The sequence below is a fragment of the Chinchilla lanigera genome, unplaced genomic scaffold (assembly GCF_000276665.1).
Source record: "Chinchilla lanigera isolate Chin_1 unplaced genomic scaffold, ChiLan1.0 scaffold00038, whole genome shotgun sequence".
In the NCBI taxonomy this organism is placed as follows: Eukaryota; Metazoa; Chordata; class Mammalia; order Rodentia; family Chinchillidae; genus Chinchilla; species Chinchilla lanigera.
Window position 1 is genome coordinate 1703156 of NW_004955439.1, and position 20404 is coordinate 1723559.

Genomic DNA, 20404 nt, shown 5'->3' on the forward strand with positions numbered 1-20404 from the left:
TTTTTTTTTTTTTTTTTTTTTTTTTTGGTGTGGGGATTGAACCCAGGACCTCTCACAAGCTATGCCAAGTGCTATACTACTGAGCTATACCCCAGCACTTTTTTTTTTTAAACTTTGATACACTCTCATTCAGTTGCCCAGGCTGGACTTGAACTTAGTATGATTAGCCTGTCTCAGCCTCTTGAGTAGCTGTATCATGTTTTTATATCTCGGTAGGAATAGTTAAGATGTAGTTAAGATGCATGTATCTTCGTTGTTTATGACCAAATACTTCTTGTTTCTTGTGATGTCTTTTTTATTTTTATGTTTTAGTTTTTGGTTCTGGGATTTGAACCTAGGGCTTTACACATGGTAGGTGAACTTCTCTACCACTATGCTGCATTACTAGTCCCCATTTTTAAAAAAAAATTTCAGAGCGCATACTATAGATGCTTAGGTGATTATAACAATTGCAAATTGTATTTTATGATTGATTTTAAACTTTGAATTACCCCCAGTTGCTGAGTTTTTCTAGTCTTGAACCTTGATCAATTTAGTAAATTTGAACTATGTACTAGTGTTTGATTCATCAACCAGATTTATGTATAGGCAGTCTCCAGTTTAGAAGTGAATTATATTCTAAGAGTTTGTAACTGGTGAAAATTCCCAATAAAGTTTTTTTCCCAATAAAGTCTTACACAAGTGGTCCACTTTATGCACAAATCCACAAATCTTAACCCACATAAAGTTGAATAGTGGTACTATTGCCTTACCTTCTTTTATAACTAATTTTCAAGTGGAAAATATATTACTTTTAAAGCCATCAAGCAGGTTTTGTAGAATGAACTGGGCCTCACTTTGTTGGCTGTTTATGATTGAAGCTGCCACTTACGAGATTTTTTTCTGTGGAGGAGAAATTCTATATTACAGAGTGATGAGAGAAAACAACAATATTTAAATGTTTTCAGTCTTTCTGCTTCCCTTTGCTTGCCTGGCTGCTGGCCTGTCAGGCATGCACCTGACAAAAATTTGCCCTGTTGACTAAGGGGATGTCACTTTTTGAGATTCATAGGCCGGGACCAAGAAGACCCTTCCTCCTCCTACCCTTGGCCCTTGGCCCTTGGGAAAAAGACAAGGGCCTCTTTGCCTATAAATATACCCTTTGTGACAGTGATTGCACTGAATGTATGTTCTGCACCACCTGCTGTTGGGGACTGGCTCCTGTCTTGATAGCTCAGGTCTGCTAAGTGTTTTGGCTTACTTTTCTAGTTTGTATCCATTTTGAGATGCAAAGCTACTTTATCAACATTATGATCAAATGCATTAATATTATAGGAATAGAAATATCATAATTATATTATTGATATAAAAAGGACATTAAAATTATCTTTTTTGCCTTTCACTTTTTTGTTCTTTAAGTGATCTAATGTCCGTGGATGTTTTGTTGCATTCTAGTCTTTAGTTGAGTGGATATGGTTTTTGTTAAAGTTAATTGCCATGGACCAGGGTTACATTTCTTTATAGAATACTTCTGTCATTTTTGCCCCTCATCTCCAGGAGCTGGCATTCTGACCTATTTTCCTTCCTTTAGCTGTGACTTTTCCCTTTTTGGACTTTACCTGCTTTCTTAGCGTGGAAATGGTAATAATTCTCAGTACTTATGTTTTAAGTTTTACTACTCAGTGGGAAGTCATACAACTATCATACTGAGGCTAAAACTAGCAAGGTGCTTTTTCCTTTGCAGGTGGAAAGAAGCACTTAAGATGAACATACAGTTGAGAGAAAAATAATGGATTCTTACGTGATTATTTACCTTGTAAATTGACTTTGATTCTATATTGGACCATTGTATATTGCAAAAACTGTATCAGCAAGCTTTCAGTTTTGTTCACAGAAGTATATATTTGATTATAAAATTGGTTTTACAGTAGCTTATTGTTTTCTGTTATTTATATAAATAATGGTATATAAAGACAGACAATTGTAAAAGAGTTGTATATGTGCATTTTTATAGAAGGTCCTGGCCCATCAGTAAGAGATAGTATAATTCTAAGATCTTCTTAAGTCAAGTGTGAAAACAAAACAATGTATGTGTTCTAATTCTCTATAAACACGGTATTTCGGAACGGTCTTTGGACAGTTTATGCTGAAGACACTGCCTTGTTTCTGTAAACATTAAAAACTATCTGGTAAAAAATTTCTTCTAAGACATTTGTTGTTTTGCACAGGGTAATATTTTTATTTTTTTATTTTTACATTTTGTGGGACTCCCATAGAAATACTATTCATTATTGTATAGGTAATGTTGAATATGGATGATTGCAGAGATGATAGTGGAAGGTAAAAGAGTTGATAAGAGTACACTGATGTATATTGTATGACTTAAAGGAGAGCACTTTATATGTGGAAGATATCCAAGGTGAACAAAATTACGATTCTTACCCTCAAAGGGGGAAGGTGGGTCTGGTCAGATATACATATATTTAACACGTCCTGGCACGTAGAACACTACCCTTCACAGTTGGCATCTTTGTCCTCATTCAAATTACCTCTTCCTCCTATGTTTATTGTTAGTTCGTTATCCTTCAGTTGCCAAAATCAGAAACCTAGCATTGTTAGTCCTTTGTCCTTTAGCAATTACTTGTAATTGATTGCTGTTCCTGTTATTTCTACCTTATAAATACATAAATGTTTGCATGCACAAACATACACATTCACATAGAGTTGATTCTTGTTGGGTGGGATAGCTATATTTAATAAAGTCATTGCAAACCCTGAAACATTGCTGTTATAGGAAATACAGGGTTAGGTTCCTGTGAGCATCTGGTTACATTTCTGTCACTATATAATCCTGTTTTATGTGTGTCTCGGTTTATATAAAGATACATTATTTAATATTTATGATTACATATCATTGATTCATTAACATAAAACTCATGAACAGTAGTACAGAAATACCTTATCTGACATGCATTTTTATTTCTAAGGCGCATCACCACTACCTTGTGCTTAGGGACACCAGACAACACTTCAGTACTGTACTTGCAAACCATTTTAAGCAGCAGAATTACTAACAAAAACCACAAAAATAGGGAAACATGACACTAAATAAACCGTGAAAAGTGTACTTGTTTACAGTATGAGAGCTGAAGCAAGAGGGTAGAGTGTTGCCTTGTTCAACCCGCCTGGGGACGTACACGTTGGTGATTCTCCTTGTTTACTCTGGGTGTCTGCAAGTGACTGCCACAGTACTTTGCAGGAATTTGGGGGTTCCTAATACAGAGGGGGTGAATTCACAGTTTTGGAATCCATCAATAGTGAGGATCTGCTGGATCTACTGGACTGTTTTTGCCCGCTATTCTCTATTTTTATTGCCTTTTTTTTTTCCTTAAAGGCCTTTTACTTTTGATAGAATTATAGAGACATCTAATTGATTTCTTGATTTTTTTTTTTTTTTTCAGTTTACTTCCACCTAAAATTCTTATACACTATAGCCGGAGTCGTTTTTGTAAAATGTAGGTCTAATTTTGTGTCTCCCTCTGTAAATCCTTTTATTTCCGAAGGCAGCTTATGAACTGTATGTATTCTGTCTAAATTCTCACACACAGCTTCCTCTGCTTCTGCAGCACTCTCCTTTTCCTTTTCTTTTTTTTTTTCTCTGGTACCGGGAACCGAACTCACGACTTTGCGCTTGCCAGGCAGGCGCTTTTGCCGCTGAGCTAAATCCCCAGCCCCTCCTTTTCCTTTTCCTTGTCTCCTGCAGCTGAGCATTCGTCAGACTGCAGTTCAGTTCCCACTTTACTTTCAACCTTGGGATGTGATGTACACCCACCCTACTCCTTGTCTGACCAGTTTGTGTGAAAGCACAGTTCTCTCCCCTGGCTTTCTCTTGTTGCCCTGCTTTATTGTTTTCCTGGGCACTTGTATCATTGACATATTGTGCGTGTGCGTGCATCTATCTAAATATATACTCACATACATATTTCTCCTAAGGAAATTAGTCCTCGTAATAATTCTCACATGCATGGGAAGTACTTTTTCTGACTCCTAGTTTATCGTTTCTTAGATCACTTTTGAGAAGATAAATTTTGTGTTTATGTATTCAAACTTACCCAGCTTTCTTCTTGATAGGCTTTTGTTTGAAAGGTCTCCCTCACTACAAGATAATTACAACATAAAATCATTATTTTTTCTAGTACCTTTGATGGATTCATTTTTCTACAATTGTATTTTTGATTGAGCTGTTATTAAGGCCTGACATAGAAATCTGGTTTTCTCACCTTTCATCGTAATGGAAAGGTAGATTTATGACTGTAAATTTTGTTGAATTATACATCTTTTATTTTTGAAATGTCATCCATGACATATACTGAATTCTTCTCTATTTTGGGACTCTTTATTGAGAAGTGTTTTTTTACTTAGTGTTTTATTTTTGTTAGATATTAATATTTGTAGACTATTTTTTCTCTATTTTTTTCCTCCTGAGTTATCTCAAATAACTTTTCATTCATGCATTAGAAAAAGCTTACCAAGTCACTGAAAAAACAATCCAGCTGTGATTTTTACTAGGTGTTAAGACATTTTTTTCAGGGGAAAAAAAAAAAAATACTGTCTGTAGAGTTACCAGAAGCTTTAAATAATATTAAAGGGTACATTGTCATCTTAGTAGATTTTGTAGTGTTGATCTAGTTTTATAGTGTTGAAACATCTCTGGTTTGTCCTGGTGGATTACTCTCAACGTGATAGATTTTTTTTGCTATCATTTTAAAATAATTTCATCTCTCCCTGAAATTAGTTTACATTTTTATATGTATACATAGCTTTTTGTTGGGTTTTGGCTTGTCCTACTTTAATAGTATAATTTAGAAAGTTTTTATCTTCAAATAATGTAAATGCATTGAAAACTTTTTTTTTTGGTACTGGGAATCGAACTCACTTTGTTCTGTGCTGAAAATTTTCTTAGTTTTAAACCATACTTATTTTAAAATTAATTTTCTCACAGTTAGGCTTCTGTCTGTTTGACTTGGTTCACTCTTCTCACCTCCTACCCCCAAATTACAGATATCTGAAATAGTCGGAGAGTTATTAAGTATTTAAAGTGATATTGGCCTGTTGCTGCACTATGGATTGACAGACAATACATTAGAGCTCTGTAGATGTTGCTGTACAGTTTTCTACGAATGTATATTGCCAGCTATCCTGGTTCTGTGGTCTCTAGGATGCTTTTGTTTGTGTGGGAGTCTGCCATTCTCCATTACCTTGAGCTTTGCAGGCTTACGTTTTGACTTTCTCCTGTTGTTTTCGTCTTTGCTTTCATTCTTTGTCTTTCTTTCACGCTTCTTTTTCAGGGATAGTTTCTTTGTTGTATGTGGTATAATAGATCTTAAACTATTTCCTTTCTTATTCATATATTATGTGTTCTTCATCTTTTTAAAACTTATTTTTGTACTGTGAATTATTCTTAGAGTATCTTTCTATAGCTTGTATGTCCTGTCCTGTTTGAATGTTTCTCCTGTTCGAATAACAGCGAGTTTTCTGCCAGCACTGTTGGAAGAATAATGTGGGAAGGAGTGTGGTGACTGAGCCTGAGCTGTCTCGAATGCTTGAAGTGGCTGTGTACTCCGACCCTGGTTGTGTTTCAGCGTTGTTTCCTCCACATTTCATTTTTTTTGCTTTGAGGTAAAACAAGCTCTCAAAAGCTAAGAGAAAAATTCTCCTTTGAAGACTTTCATAATTTCCATGTCCCTGTGGATGTTGTGGGTAGTTCTGAGACCCTTCCTCGGCCTTCTCGCATCTCCCGAGCATCTTGGTGTTCTCAGTCATGCTTGCTCTTTGGTTGGGTGCGTCAGAGAAGTGCCTTGAACTACGAGAGCTGTGCGGTGTGCAGGCGAATGAAATGAACCCCTGGGCCTTCCCAGCTTGGTGCAAATTTCTCTTTGATAGGTGCTCTTCACAGTTTGTGCTTTGGTATTGTAACTTTGCTGCTTTTCTGTTGGGGAAGAGTAGGCTAGAAATGTCTTTGTTTTGGGTTTTTAACTAGATTTTTTTTCCCACAGCCTGTTTCATCTGTGAAACCAGAGCCTTGTAATAATGGTGAACCTTGTGCCAAAGACTTAGGAATTTGGGTGTAACGCTTCTACTAACCGTATGAACTTGGTACTACAAAAGAGTATGGAAGAAAATTTATTTTTCATTACGAGAATTTTTCTTTTTTTGCAGTAGTGGAGATTGAACTCAGGACCTTTGCACTGAAATTCCTAAATCTTCACCCTATTTTTTATTGCTTTTAAATTTTGAGATAGGGTCTTGCTAAGTTGTTCACACAGGGTTTGAATTTGTTTTCCTCCTGCCTCAGCCTCCCAGAGTGCTGGGATTAAATTTTTGAATAAGAATTTATTATTTATATAAAAATTAGACTTTTATAGTAGTAAGTTAGAACTCTAATTTCTAAAGTAATGTTAATGTGTCTTTTTAATTTAGGTAACATTTTACTTCATTTGTTAATGTATATAAAGACCTCAGTAGCAGTAACTTTTGAATGGGTTGTCATACAGTTTTGTTATATCATGCATTTATATTAATGAACTGGTAAAAGAGCGTATATATTTGAGGAGTAAAATTCTGGGATCATCTTTTAGTTTTCTCTTGTTATTTTTTTTTGCTACTTTAAACTTACCAAGGGAGGAGAAAATTATAAAGTGGCATAACATACTAAATTAAAATACATATAGCATAGTTTTAAAGGAAAATCTTGGCAGGCAAATGTTATATATGATTAAAATTTTATAAATAAATGTCCTAACTAGAATATAGTTTTTGACAGAGTGGACAGAGTATTATTGTGTGAAGCAAAATTTCATTCTTATGATTGCTAATCCAGATTTCTAACACTGGATGCATTTTGATTCTTTTAGAAAAATAGCACTGCTAAAAAAATAAGCCTTGAGAAAAAATGGTTGGTCTACAAAAAATTGTGTAATTTAACATTTTTTGCAGTTTGCAAAATTGGTGTTTCCATTGCCTTAGAAATAAATGTTTCTGATAAATGCTTACACTAATCAGGTCATTATGAGAATTGTGTTTAAAAGTGTTCCAGTCTGGAAAAATACACTTCACTACTGTACTGTATAACTGAGTTATAATTTTTTTCTCATATTACTGGGGAAGCCATGGATACTCCACTACTGAGCTATACCTCAGCCCTTTTTTAATGTTTTATTTCTGAGGTAGGGTCTTGCTAATAAGTTGCCCAAACTGCGCTTGAACTTTTGATTCTTCTGCCTCAACCAGCCAGAGTGTTGGGGTTAAAGACATGCACTACCATGTCTCACTTGAGGTTCCATTTTTGATAGTTTGCTTTAAGTAATATTTGTTTGCCCATACTGGTTGGGAATCTGTTATGCGTCATTTTACTTTCCGTTTAAATTTAAACTTTTACTTTTCAAGTAAAGCTTTTGTTTAGCAAATAAAGCCTAATTTTATATGGGGAGGTTATACTTACTCCTTTGTAGCAATTTTTTTTGTAGTGTTAGCAGTCAGTCTGTTTAACAGCCTGTACAGAATAAGCTTATACTGTGATTTGAATATATGTACAATATAGTGTTTATAACTGTGCTCAGGTACTAATTGTCATGGTAGGTTATTCCATAGTAGTCAGTAAATTAAAAAAAAAAAATAAAGCACAGCCACAGACACTTTCCACTAGATCATTATTTTCTTCTTACTGCGCTGTGCTCGTGTCTTCTTAGACATTGCCAGATTAACTAAATAGGAGAGGTGATGTAAGATTTTTATGAGAATGTGCAGCCTCCCCTTGTGTTTCTTCTCAAGTCAAATGTATTGAGATTTTTGTCCTTGTAAATAAATTCTGATTAATTTTAGAAATCTGTTATATAGATTATTAATATGAAGTATTATGAATAATTCTAAATGTATTTGAACATTTCAATAATGCACTTAAATATGTATTTCATTTTACTTCATCCTTTTTTGTAAGTTGTTAGTAGGCACATTTGACTGCAGTTTTTTTTTCTTTTTCTTTTTTGATTCCCCTTTAAAATATATCTTCTTTGAAAATTTTCACTAATATGTCCATTACTGAGTATTTTTATTCAAACGCTTAGATGAATTTTATACTTCTTGTACCGATAACGTTAGAGTTAATTGGCTTTCTGCTTAAAATTGTGTGGGTATTTTGAAAGGAAGTGGTTGATTTTAATGAAAAAACTTAAGCAGTTCAGAATGTTCTCAGATAGGTTTTAAGATTCTCTTTGTGTATACACCTACACTGGAAAAGTTGAAACACTAATTGCTTAACTTAAAAAATGATTTGCTTTAGCCTCTTAAGAGCAGATTACTTCTCCATGCATAGCTAGTAGCATGTATGGACTGTATAAAGGGTTCATGCATTTTCTTTTTACTTATCTTGGTTTTTTAACCTTGAAAATTGTATATTATATTTATTTTATTCTGAGGCAGTTACAAGTCTTTTTAATAAAAAGTATTTTGAATGCTTATTTTATGTTAAGCTTAGTGAGTACTTCAGCAAAGGTTAGAGTGGAGGGAGATGACAAGTGAGGTTCAGTTTAGCCAGCATTTATTGTATGCTGGCTAATGTAATACATACATTATTGTATGTATATTTTTAATCAGAAAAATATGGTAGGCATTGGGGACATAAAATTAAATTACAAAGTTTTCCATAGAGTTTTATAGGAGCCCCTCAGGAGTTGGGTCTCCCGATTTAATAGAAATACCAAATATAGCCAAGGGCCTTCACTCTGAACGCGTATTTGCTACTTTTTCTTGGCTATATGTAAATATTCTGTTCTGGGATTTGCTGCCTCTCAAGGGAAGACAGAGAAGTGAATTAATACCTGTATATTGAATGTCAGTGAGGTTTCAGGCTTTGTGTATATTTGGTAATTACAGGCTCTAAGGTAGGCGGAAAAATATGAGGCCTCATTCCATGTGGTTGAGAGGTAAAATTATATTTGAGCAGAATTCTTTGGGTCGCCAATACCTTTTCATTGTTGAATGTTACTTCTTGCCATAAAATTTTATTCTGTAATAATTTAACCTCACTTGGTATTTGATAATAAGTGTCCTAAAAATGAAATAGAATTCCTTATTTGAGAAACTAGCTTTTTTATTAGTGAGGTATTTAAATTTGTTTTGTTTCCTGCTAGTAATACTTTAAAAAGCTTATTTAAGATTTTTGTTGTTGGAGACAGGGTCTCACTATGTAGTTCAGGCTGGCCTGGACTCACTATGTATCCTACACTGGCCTCGAACCCTCGGCAATCCCCCTGCCTCAGCCTCCTATGTGCTGGCATTACAGGTGTGCACCACCACTCCAGGCTTAGCTTTTTAAAAGATTTGCATATTGAGCTCATTCATCTTATTTCCAATTTTTAGCTCAGTGGACAGTGCTGCTGACAGGATTTCCATGTACCAAGTAGGCCTTTTATTTCTAAGAAATAGATCCCTCGTAATGGGTGGAAGGAGGTACTGTGTTGCTTTCTTTCAGTAGACATGGCTTTTGTTTTAGGAAAAGTATTATGGTTCATTCCTTATTCTTAGTAAATATCAGTACTTTTCTTGACTGTGAACAGTATGAGAAGTAAATGTTTATGTCTCATTGTTAATTTGCATTTCCATGACCACTAGTGAAGTGTTGAGTAATTTTTTTTACGTATTCATCATTTGACTGTTGTCTGTGAATAGCTAGTTGTATCTGTTGCCAAATTTTTTGTTTTTGTTTTTTTTCTGGTACTGGGAATCGAACTCATGCCTTGGCGCTTGCCAGGCAGGCACTGTGCCACTGAGCTAAATGCCCAGCCCCCGTTGCCAAATTTTAAAACATTGAGCCATTTATAATAGTTTCTCTAGTCCTTTAATTTTCTTACGATTTTTCTGTAAGAAAATTTAAAACTTCTTTGTTGTTATTTTTGCAGTACAGTTGCAATTACAGTGCTGTTGAATTTTGGGCCTTGCAAATGCTAAGCAAGCACTCTAGCCCTTCTTAAATTGTATTTGGAGACAGGGTCTAGCTAAGTCACCCAGGTTGGCCTAAACTTGTGATCCTCCTATGTCAGCCTCCTGAATAGCTAGACTACAGGCGTGCATCACCATACTTGGTTCAAAATTTAGAACTTTTAATTCACTGTCTGTTTTTATTTGCTAGTTTTTGGTCTTGGATTAAGAAACAAGAAACCTCAGTCTGTAAATTGTACATACGCTAAATTTTCTTTTGAGAAAATTATTGTTAATATTTTTAAATATTAAGTTTAATTTCTCTAGAATTTATTTTTGTGGAGAATATAAAGAGGGCAGAACTGTTTCTTCTAGAGTTTCATTAGACTTTTAAGAATGCATCAGGCTGGGCACGGAGGTGCGCACGTGTTATCCCAGCACTCGGGAGGCTGAAGTGGGAGGATCCCTGTGAATTCGAGGCCAGCCTGGGTTACATAGTGAGTTCAAGATCAGCCTCAACTATATAGTGAGACGCTATCTCAAAAAAAAAAAAAAAAGCATCAGCATGTGTGCTGTGACTGGTAGTGTGTGATAAAGTGCAAGGAGATGGTAGCTCGATAAGATGGTAGATCAATAACTTCCTGCTACCTAGCTCTGCCATTTGCTTTTGTATGACTTTGATATGTTATTGGATTTCTCTGAGACTTGGTTTCTCTTTTAAAATGGTGACATTGTAATCTGATATTACCTAGTGTAATACGTAATAATGTCTAGTGTCTAGATAATATTAGTTGGTGTAATAATGGTTTATTCTTTAACTCAGCAGCATCTACTGTAGAGTAACCCTTAACATAATATTAATTTCTCTTTCCTTCATTTTAGTAATTGTTTCAAAATCCATTACATTTATTAATATAGAGTTATTTCTGGATATTGGTACTATTACCAGTTTTATTAAACTGTCTAGGCTTGACTCTTGACCAAAATATATAAATAAATGGTGGCATTTAAATGTAGTGTATTTTACCTAGAGATGTGCAAGTGGCCTATTATATATTTTTTTAAAACTTAAATTTGTTTAGGATTTTTCTAGTAGCCTTTGTTTATCATTCAGGTCGTTTCTGGAAAATGCCCAAGTCAGGGCTAGGGATGTAGCTCAGTGACGGGGGATTACCCAGCATGTGTGAGGCCCTGGAGTTAGTCACTGTCTCGGTGGTGGGTGAGAGGGACTAGGTTGAAATAAGGATTAGGTTGAGTTTGTGTAGGCCTCGATATATAAATTTTATTGCCATTAAAAACAGCATAAGTGACACCTAAAGAGAATATTAGTGAAATTCAATTTCTTAAAAGTTTCGTTAACACTGTAACTGTTATTTATCATGTATTGCTAGTTGGAACCCTTTCTTGAGGTTTTCAGCAAGGTTCTTATAGTCCTTTTTTCTGATTTTCAGCACTGTGTACTGTGAGATTTTTATTTCTCATAGGGCTTTCCCTCTATCTTAAATATTCAGTATTTTTTCTGATTTTATGACCAGAAGTTGTTGATTCTCATTCCCAGCAGTGACTTAGAAGGGCATGACTACTGAGGTTAGACTACTTGGATTTAGATTCTAGTGGAACAAACTACTAGCTATGGTGAGGTTTAAGCAAATTAACACTGTACCAATTTCCTTATTTGTAAAAGTAGGATAATACTTCTTTTTCTTAGGATAACTATGATGTTAAAGGAGCTCATATCTGTTAAGCCATTATAGCATTTTTTTGGCATAAAAGAGGAGCTCATTAAAGTTGGATTATTCTGCATCATTGAGGAGGTATTTCTCAAATATGCCTCTACCCTTTGCCCAAACTAATACTTTGTTTAAGCTTGTAATAGAAAGGATTAACAGAAGCAAATAATGGGGGGGCTATGCGTGAGATCTGGTTTACAATAAGTTAAACACAGTGATGAAGAACACCACTGTATTTGCCCCTTGTTTATCTTAAAGGGTTTGTAATGTTCCCTTCCATAAAGTATAAAAGGCTTTATTTTTTAGGCTTATTTCTGATCTAACAACATTTTCAAAGATAGTAGTAATTACAAATAAAATATAAATGGTGTCTTTAAAAAGAAAATTACTAGTACCATAATATTGTCTTTATTCCCTAACCGTTGAAGTGGTAGGAATTCTTGCTGCTATATAATGGTCATAATATTATACTTTGTGTATTAGGTTTGTAGTTTTGTGTCAGATTTATAATTCAGTCTCTTACTGGTTGAAATGTCTTAATTTACTCTTTTTAATTTTTAAAAATTGCTGATTCGGTGATGCATACATAACATTGAAATCTGGTTCCATTAACGTTTTTCCTTCTGTGTGATGGGAGGTGGGTACTGCATGATGGATTTTATGAGTAATTTATGCTATCTGGGTGTATTAAAGTGAACAATTTATACTGGATAAATCACAGTCAGGGCAACTGTATTATAAAGGAAGTGGTTTATTCTTAGTAACTTAGTTTATCAGTGTGAATGTAAGTAGAATTTTTTTTGAAACTACAATTCTTTTTGTAACTAGAATTTTAATGCTTACTTACATTCCGTGAAATGAGTTCTTATTTGAAATTTTTTCATTGAAAATTTATCACTAATTTCTGTGAAATTTGAAAATCTTAATAGCATATTGAAATCCATTTATAGGAAAAATGATTAAGGGCAAAAGGTATACTTACCTGGAAAACCCCTCTTCATTTTTCAATCTTTGATATTTTTTAAACTCAAGATGTTTTGATCTGAATGACTAGATTGTGAATTTGTTTCACATTAAACTGTTCTATTGTGAATTTATAAATTTAACTTTTTTGAAATATTTCAAGTCACTCTTATGCAATGTCAAAGTAATACGTTATTAATTTAGAAAAAGGGGAAAAATTCATGATTTTTCTTACTGAAAACAGTTATTTACTATATTTTCTTTCAGATTTTTTTCCTATTTTTATCTTTTATGTTAAGATCATAATGTACATATAATTTTATATTGTTTGTTTTCTTTTTATTATATGTACATATAGGTATGAGCGAATATGTGTATATATACATTCAGTTATATATATATAGCATGTTTTAAAATACAGAATTATTTATATAACAGTTAAGTTGTATATAACACGTTTTAAAATACAGAATCAATTTTTGGATTACAATTTGATTGAATACTTTCAAAGCATAGATTAAAAATTATAAAAGCATTTTTTTTTTTTTGTTTTTTTGAGACAGGGTCTCACTATGCAGTTCAGGCCGGCCTTGAGCTCACTTTGTAGCCCAGGTTGATCTCAAACTCTCAATGATCCCCCTGCCTCAGCCTCCTGAGTGCTGGGATTACAAGTGTGTGCCACCATGCCTGGCAAAGCATTTTTAATTTAAAGCAGAAACTAGTATTCTATATTACTATTTGACATCTTTATATATACTGTTATTTTCCCCTTTCAGTCTTCCCTTTTTAAATTTCTTTTTTTACAGTGCTAAGGATCAAACCCAAGGCTTATGAATGTTGGTCAAAGGCTCTGAGCTATGCTAACAGCCCCTACTCAAACTTAAAATAGGTTAATGCTAAAAGTTTACTTTTTAAAATTATCCCTTGTTATCTCGTAATACTTCTCTCATTTAGTTGTGGATTTTGTGTGAAGGAAAACAAAATCTTTATTTTCTTTGGGTTTAAGAAAGTTACTTCCTAGACAAAAGTTTTCATTATGTGCGGGTATTCTATATATTATGTTGATGGTATTATTAAGATGTTCAGACATTTTGCACTTGCGTAGTGTTGAGCTTAATGGCCTGTGTAAGTATGGGAATGTGGAAAAGAGATATTTTCACTGGATAGATGAAGTAGTTATTTTTAAAAGTAAGATAGAGCACAAATCTTAAAAGGTCATCTGAAGTAATTTGCTGGCTTGAGCAGGTCTTCAGATAACCCTTAATTATGAATCTGAAACCAGTCAACAAGGGATGTGTTTATAATTTGCAAAGAATGTTAAACTGGTATAGAGGTTGTTTAAAGCCTCACCTTTTCATCTTTAAAATCAGTTTCATGGCAGATAAATATTCTTAATCTTTTTTTTTCCTGTCCTGTGACATCTAAGAGATACAATATTTGTCAACATCAGTGTCTTCCAGTGTTAGTAATTTTCAAAGGAGAAAGAGTAAGGATGTCCTTTTTTTTTAATCTGCCTGTTCCTGCCGAGATGACAATCACTAGATTAGGAAATACGCATTTTTTCTATATGTAGTTACATAATTTTATTAAATATTTGAATGCCTAAATGTATCGGGCACTGGACTAGATGTTGCAGAAAAATGTAAAAATACAGTGTTCTGGAGCTCAGAACATTGACTGGAGAGAAAGGCAATACTATAGTATTATATAATATAGAAAACAGTATACCCTACCTGAGGATAAACATCAAAAACCTTGATATTCAAAGCATATCATTTTGGTCTGGAGCTAGTATTTTTAGCAATTTGCGATTGTTACATATGCTGTGATATATGCTTTGACCCTTTCCCACCTCTTAAAAATCAGCATAAGCAGAAGACAGTGCCCAGGTGTTTATTACTAGAGGAAGAAAAGCTTCCAGTTTTCCACTGGAAATTAAAATTCTGTCAAAACTTTTCCTTTGTTAAGCAGATAATGATATGTTAAGGTATAACCATGTCCAGTATATTCTTAGGAGATTTTGAAATACAAACATTAAATCTAATCAAAATAATTAAGTGATAACTCTTACAGGTAGCTGAGTAGATTTAATTATGAGTACCTTCACTGAACTTGAAGAATCCGATCTAGACAAAGCATTTTCGTTCTCTCCTTTATTTGACTGGCAGTGTTTTGCATACGGTGAGCTGGGCTTAGTCACCTTGGGCGCACTACTTGCCTCTGTCCTAGGCGGTGCGGCCAGAAGACGCAGGGACGTGGAAAGGAGAGGATGCCTTGGAAGCAGCTTGGAGAAAACAAGAGCGAAAGTTCATTAATCATCTATATGATCTTAGCAGTGTACTTAAAATTTCACCTCTAAGATGATGGACTGGATCAAATCACCTCTAAAAATATGGCCCCCAAATTGCATGATGTAGAGTCTTAATTCCATGCAGGGACTTCACAGGGGAGGAGAGTACTTATTTTCTGATTTCTTTATTACTAGTTTCTTCGTTGGCTGCCTTTTCTCCCTTCATTTTCTGCAAGCAGTCTAGATCTGAGTTCAAGTGTTTTAATGGCTTTCACATATCTGCTGTTCTGTAAACCTGATTTTCTTGCTGTTTTCTGTGGACCTAGTCCATATGTCCTAAAGGATCTCAGATCCTCAGTGAATGTGTCTGTATTCATTAACAGCACCTGGATTAGCGTTTTAGAAGTCATTTGAGTTGCTGTTTTTTTAAACATTTCTAACATTTAAATATAACCATGTTCTATTAGTGTATTTCCTCTCATGCTTGTTTCATTTCCTATGATTTCCTGCAGAATTCTCTGAATTTCCCTGTTTATTGTTTTTCTGTCTTGAGTTTGATTGCATGTCTGAGCATGCCACCTGAAGAGTGTTACTCATCTTTGTGTCCTCTGTGTAACAGCATATTATAGTTTAACTTGAAAAGTTACAGACTTGCCGTAGTGTTCACACAGTGTTTCATAAAACAAAAGAGTTCTGTGGCCTGCTGTAATTCTGGAGTGAATGCAAGATCCTGTAAGAGAAGCAAGATCCTGACCAGCAGACTTAGTTCCCTGCAAGACTTTTGCATTTTTATACTTTTTAATGGCACCACTATCTACCCTTTCTTCCTGGGCAGAAATTCTCTGGACTGTCCTTCTTTCCTCCTACATTCATTCAAGTTTTAAAGGTACCAGATTTTATCTTTTAACACCTTTTCCTCCCCCACCCCATGAAATCCACCACTCTCGCATGCACACAGTAGGCAAGTGTTCTCACCCTGCAGGTCTTATAATCCTTTTTTGTTATTACCTTTCTTCCCTCCATTGTTCTTATTTTAGGTTAATCCTATAATTTCTTAATGTATTTGTATAACAGTCTTCTAAATGCGCTCCCTTCAAACTTGCCTCTTCGAGGGCTGGGGATATAGCTCAGTGATGCAGCACCTGCCTGGCAAAAGCGTGAGGTTATGAGTTTGATTCTTGGTACCAAAAAAAAAAAAAAAAAAAAAGACCTCTTCAATCCTTTTTTTATTCTGTGGCTAAAGTGTACAATATAATTCACTGAGTCTTTATATTACAAAATCAAGTGCTCTAAATGTTATACACGGCCCTGAATGAGTTTCCTGCTTTGCGAAGTGTTACCACTTGCTCTCCTGCCCTGTATCCCAGTGTCATGCTCCCTCATCCTGATCCCCTTTTCCTTTTTTTTCCTCCCAGATTTATTAGGAATCTTTTGAAGCACCCTTCCCCTGGTTCTTCTAATATGGGTGGATTAGTACCTTTCCTGTGGCCTTCCTTCATTGCAGTTTGCATTGTAATAGGAAAACACTTACGTGGCAGCCCTTTCAGACTTGAATTCCTTTTAGGATCAGAATCATGTCTTTTTCTTTGATCTGTTTATCCCAGAACCTCGCACAGTGTTGAAACTAATGGTGTCTAGGGGTTCCCTGTTATCAAATGAGGAAAGAGAAGGAAGTTGATATTTTGGTGAGGTCAAAGACCCACAGATTCTGGCTTTCTGATGGTGGTGTGAAAATTACTCATATGCTTGAAGTTTCTCTGAGCACTTTATATAGGTTAACTCATTGAACTCACCAAGCATCTTGATTAGTAGTTACTGCTATTTTACAGGTGATAAAATAGGTTCAGAGAAAAGTTAGATTCACTTGAGGCCGTGTAGTGGAAAGGCCTGGCTTCAAACTCAGTATGTGGTGGCAGACTCGGTATCTTACTTACTTTGCCAACCTCTGAGTGACTGGTGAGTTGGAGGCTTTTGACATGAAGTGGTTGTTAGGGTTCCCCTGGGGGAGCATGGAAGTATGTAAACTTACCAGTTACACAGGGGAAACAATTCTGTGGTCTTTACCTCTTAGGCTCAGTAAATCTTTGTGGAAATGAATCCAAGAATCTTCGTACGGTGTTGAAGCTGGCCTTTGTGGTTCTTGCATTGTTGAGAAGTCTTTGTTCCCTTGTGCTATTAATAAAATTTTCCTACTATAAAAGTAAAACTTAATTTTCATGAGAGTAGTGGTGTTTGGATAGTACATAGAAATTTCATGACCCATAGCCATGCACACAGAAAACAGTCTATATTTGGGAATAGCAAGGAAGAGATGTCTCTTAAAAGGTAAGTTGGGGTCATATTGCAAAGAAGGATGTATAGCAGAATTTTTTTGTATTTTTTTATATAAAGCATGATATATTTTAGGTGAATGGGGTATTGATGAAAAGTGTTGTGGGCAGAGGTAGAACATAGTTTGTTGAACTAGAGATCAAAAGCTGAGTGGCACCAGATTCAACACTGCAGATATGTGGGTCTAAAGACAAATTTGAGAAATATTTCTGAAAATAAGTTAATAGAACTAGTAGAAAATATTTGAGAAGAAAAGTTAGAAGTAATTTTGCTATTTCAAGCTTAGCTGGATCTAAACTAAAAGGATTGCTGATTTTGTGGGCAAAAGGATCAGTTGGAGGTGATGTATGTATTTGAAATGATAGTTTTATGTAATATATAGTATATTTAATTCCTTTGCTAATTATGTATAAAAGCAGTAGTTTTCAACTAGAGCTGGTTTTGCTTCATCATGGACATTTATCAATAGCTAGAGACATTTTTGGGATACTGCTAAAAATCCCACAATGCAGAGCCCTGCCCTTCACAACAGTGAATTATCCCATGCAAAATGTCAGCAGTGCCAAAAATCCTTCAGAAAATGTGATGAGTGCAGGCTAGATTTTATCATGAAATTTTTATCTGGTAAGAGGAGAATATGTTCAAAGAAGTTACATCTATAGTATTCCCTTTTTTTATTCCTTTAGAAATTTATGAGAACAGTGAAAGTTACCTATTTCTTATGGTATACATCCACTTTCTTTTGCTGCTACAAATCACTACAGTAAATAATCTTGTTCATTTTATTGTGGTACAGTAGTGTTAATATTTGTATAAACCACATTTCTCAGAAGTGTAGTGTACATAGCAAAATTTTGATTGTATCAACTTTTCTTTTTGCCCACGTGTACCAGGCTGCGCTCTTGCCAGCTGTGACAAACAGCACTTTTCACCTCCTTCACCTTGGCTACACTAGATGCTCATAAAACAGAAATACTTAGGTATCTCTGTTTTCCTCCTTCCACCTGCTTCTTTATTTATTCTTTCTCTTCCCTGCTTCTGCCATACTTTCTTTGACTTATGTTTGTTGACCTGATCTATTTATTGCTTGCATTAATTCGTTTGTTTGTTTATTTATTTTAGTATGAGGTCAGACCCAGGGCCTTGTCTACACTGGGCTAGCACTCTGCCACTAAGTAGTTCTCCACCTATTTTTCTTTTTGTGAGTCCACTCTTCCCCTTACTAGTGTATAGGAACTCTACTGGATTTATTAGCCACTTGTATTTATTTTCACTGCATTAGTTTTTTTGTTTTGGGCTTTTGCTTGTGCTGTCTTTAATCAGGGAGAAATTTTTAATGTCAGATTTGTCAGTTTTCCATAGCTGAAGATTATAAATGTATTTCTATGCTGCTTTTTTAACTATACCTTTAATCAATAAGGAATTTATATGAGGTACACGTATGTTTTCTTTAAATGAATTGCCATTATTTCCAGTACAGAAGGTTGAAAAACTCATCCTTTTCCAACTGCTATGAAACACTTCTGCATATGCTAAATTTCTCTTTGAGTATATATAATGTATATATTTTGATTATTGTATATCTTATGTATGCAATTCATATTACTACCTGTATAACAGATGTAAATGTATTCCTAATAATTGGTACACTTTTTAAAGATGCTCTATTCTAATTTATTGAGCTCTTTTTGTGCCATTACCAGGTTTTAATTTGTTCCAGCTTTGCAGGGGTCTTAATATCTGGTAGTTCAGGCCCCACTGTTATTCTTAATTTAAAATTTTATTGGGGCCTGGGGATACAGCTCAGTGGCATAAGCACGTGCCGGGCAAGCACAAGGTTGTGAGTTTGATCCCTGGTACTGCAAAAAAAAGAAAAAATTAAAATTTTGGTGGTCATTTTCTCACATTTATACTCCAAAAGAACTGTCTCATTGGATTTATATTACCAGGTCATTGTCTTTTTGTTATGTCCTCTCAAAACTTTTTAAAATGACATTTGACAAATTGATAACACCAGATTTTCAAGCCATATTGTGAACATGAACTTGCTGACTGCATACTTCAGCAAATAATTTTGATTTTTCTTCCAAGGATGATATTATAAGGACAATGATAGGTAATTCTGTAGAATAAAACCTGACTTTTTAAAGTTTTGTTTGAGACTGTTTTTTAATACTTCAGAAATGTAATGTGTGTGAGTAGGTGGTACATTATGCAGATGGGAAAAACTGTCTTTGGAATACTGTATAAAGAAAATTTCTTTTGGCAGATCCTTAGGTTTCTAGCCATACTAGTTTAATTACAGTTGATGGGACTGGGGATGTGGCTTAGTGGTAGAGCTCTTGCCTTGCATGCACAAGGCTCTAGGTTCAGGTGAAAGTACCACCCACCCAGATATACTTGTGTGCGTGCACACACACACACACACACACACACACACACTGGTTACTCCTGGGTAGAAAGTATCTGTAGAATAGAAATGGATCTTAAGGTTCAGAAATTACAGTCTGGTAAGACATGGCAACATTTTGTGGAGAAATCACCATTATCACATGTAAGTTTCCATGGTTTTTCTTATGTAATCTTAAATTGGGCATCCTTATTACTGAACATAATAAGATAATTTAGTAATTATCTTTCTTGAGAATATGAAATACTGCATGTATTATTTTCTGTTTATTAAATGAGAAAATATTTGAACAAAGGTCTACAAGAGATCTTTTTTTCAAAGGCCTTTTATTAGAAGCCTCAGTTACATAGTCTTCAGAAGTTTTTTCATCATTGCTTAGTCTTAGAATTTTTATCCTGTTGATCCCTAAATTTGCTTTTTCTCATTTATTTTTCCTTCCTCTTTGTTTACTTTACAGTCAGATCACATTTTGCTTGTTAAGTCTTTCATAATTACTCAGATACATATTTGGAATTTCTCTTGTCTCTGTACTCATCTCTTCAGCTTGTCTGAGAATAGCATATAAGCTCTTTGAGAATAGCTGCTGTGGGACTTACACCTTTAAAAAAATCTGGCTGTGTCGCAGGCCAAGGTTATATGTCTCTGGCAGATCAACTCTAAACATCTGCATAGTTATTGTGAAGGTAGAGACACGAGAAGCTCCTGGGAGGAGAGCACAGACAGTGC

General features: G+C 34.8%; 1 protein-coding gene and 1 long non-coding RNA gene across 3 annotated transcripts in view; one reads left to right on the top strand and one right to left on the bottom strand.

The window, feature by feature from the left end:
* The window catches only part of Hbs1l (HBS1-like translational GTPase), a 77849-nt gene that overhangs the window by 18690 nt on the left and 38755 nt on the right, over positions 1 to 20404 (top strand). The gene's annotated exons all lie outside the window — the stretch shown is intronic.
* LOC102003068 lies at positions 118 to 19505 on the bottom strand. 2 transcript variants are annotated; one of them, XR_261961.2, is made up of 4 exons: positions 15946 to 19505; positions 14749 to 14931; positions 4092 to 4135; positions 118 to 882 (listed from the first exon to the last, which is right to left on the bottom strand). It is a non-coding gene; the product is annotated as an uncharacterized LOC102003068 (long non-coding RNA). The 2 variants fall into 2 exon arrangements; XR_001235210.1 differs by having other exon boundaries at positions 14749 to 19505.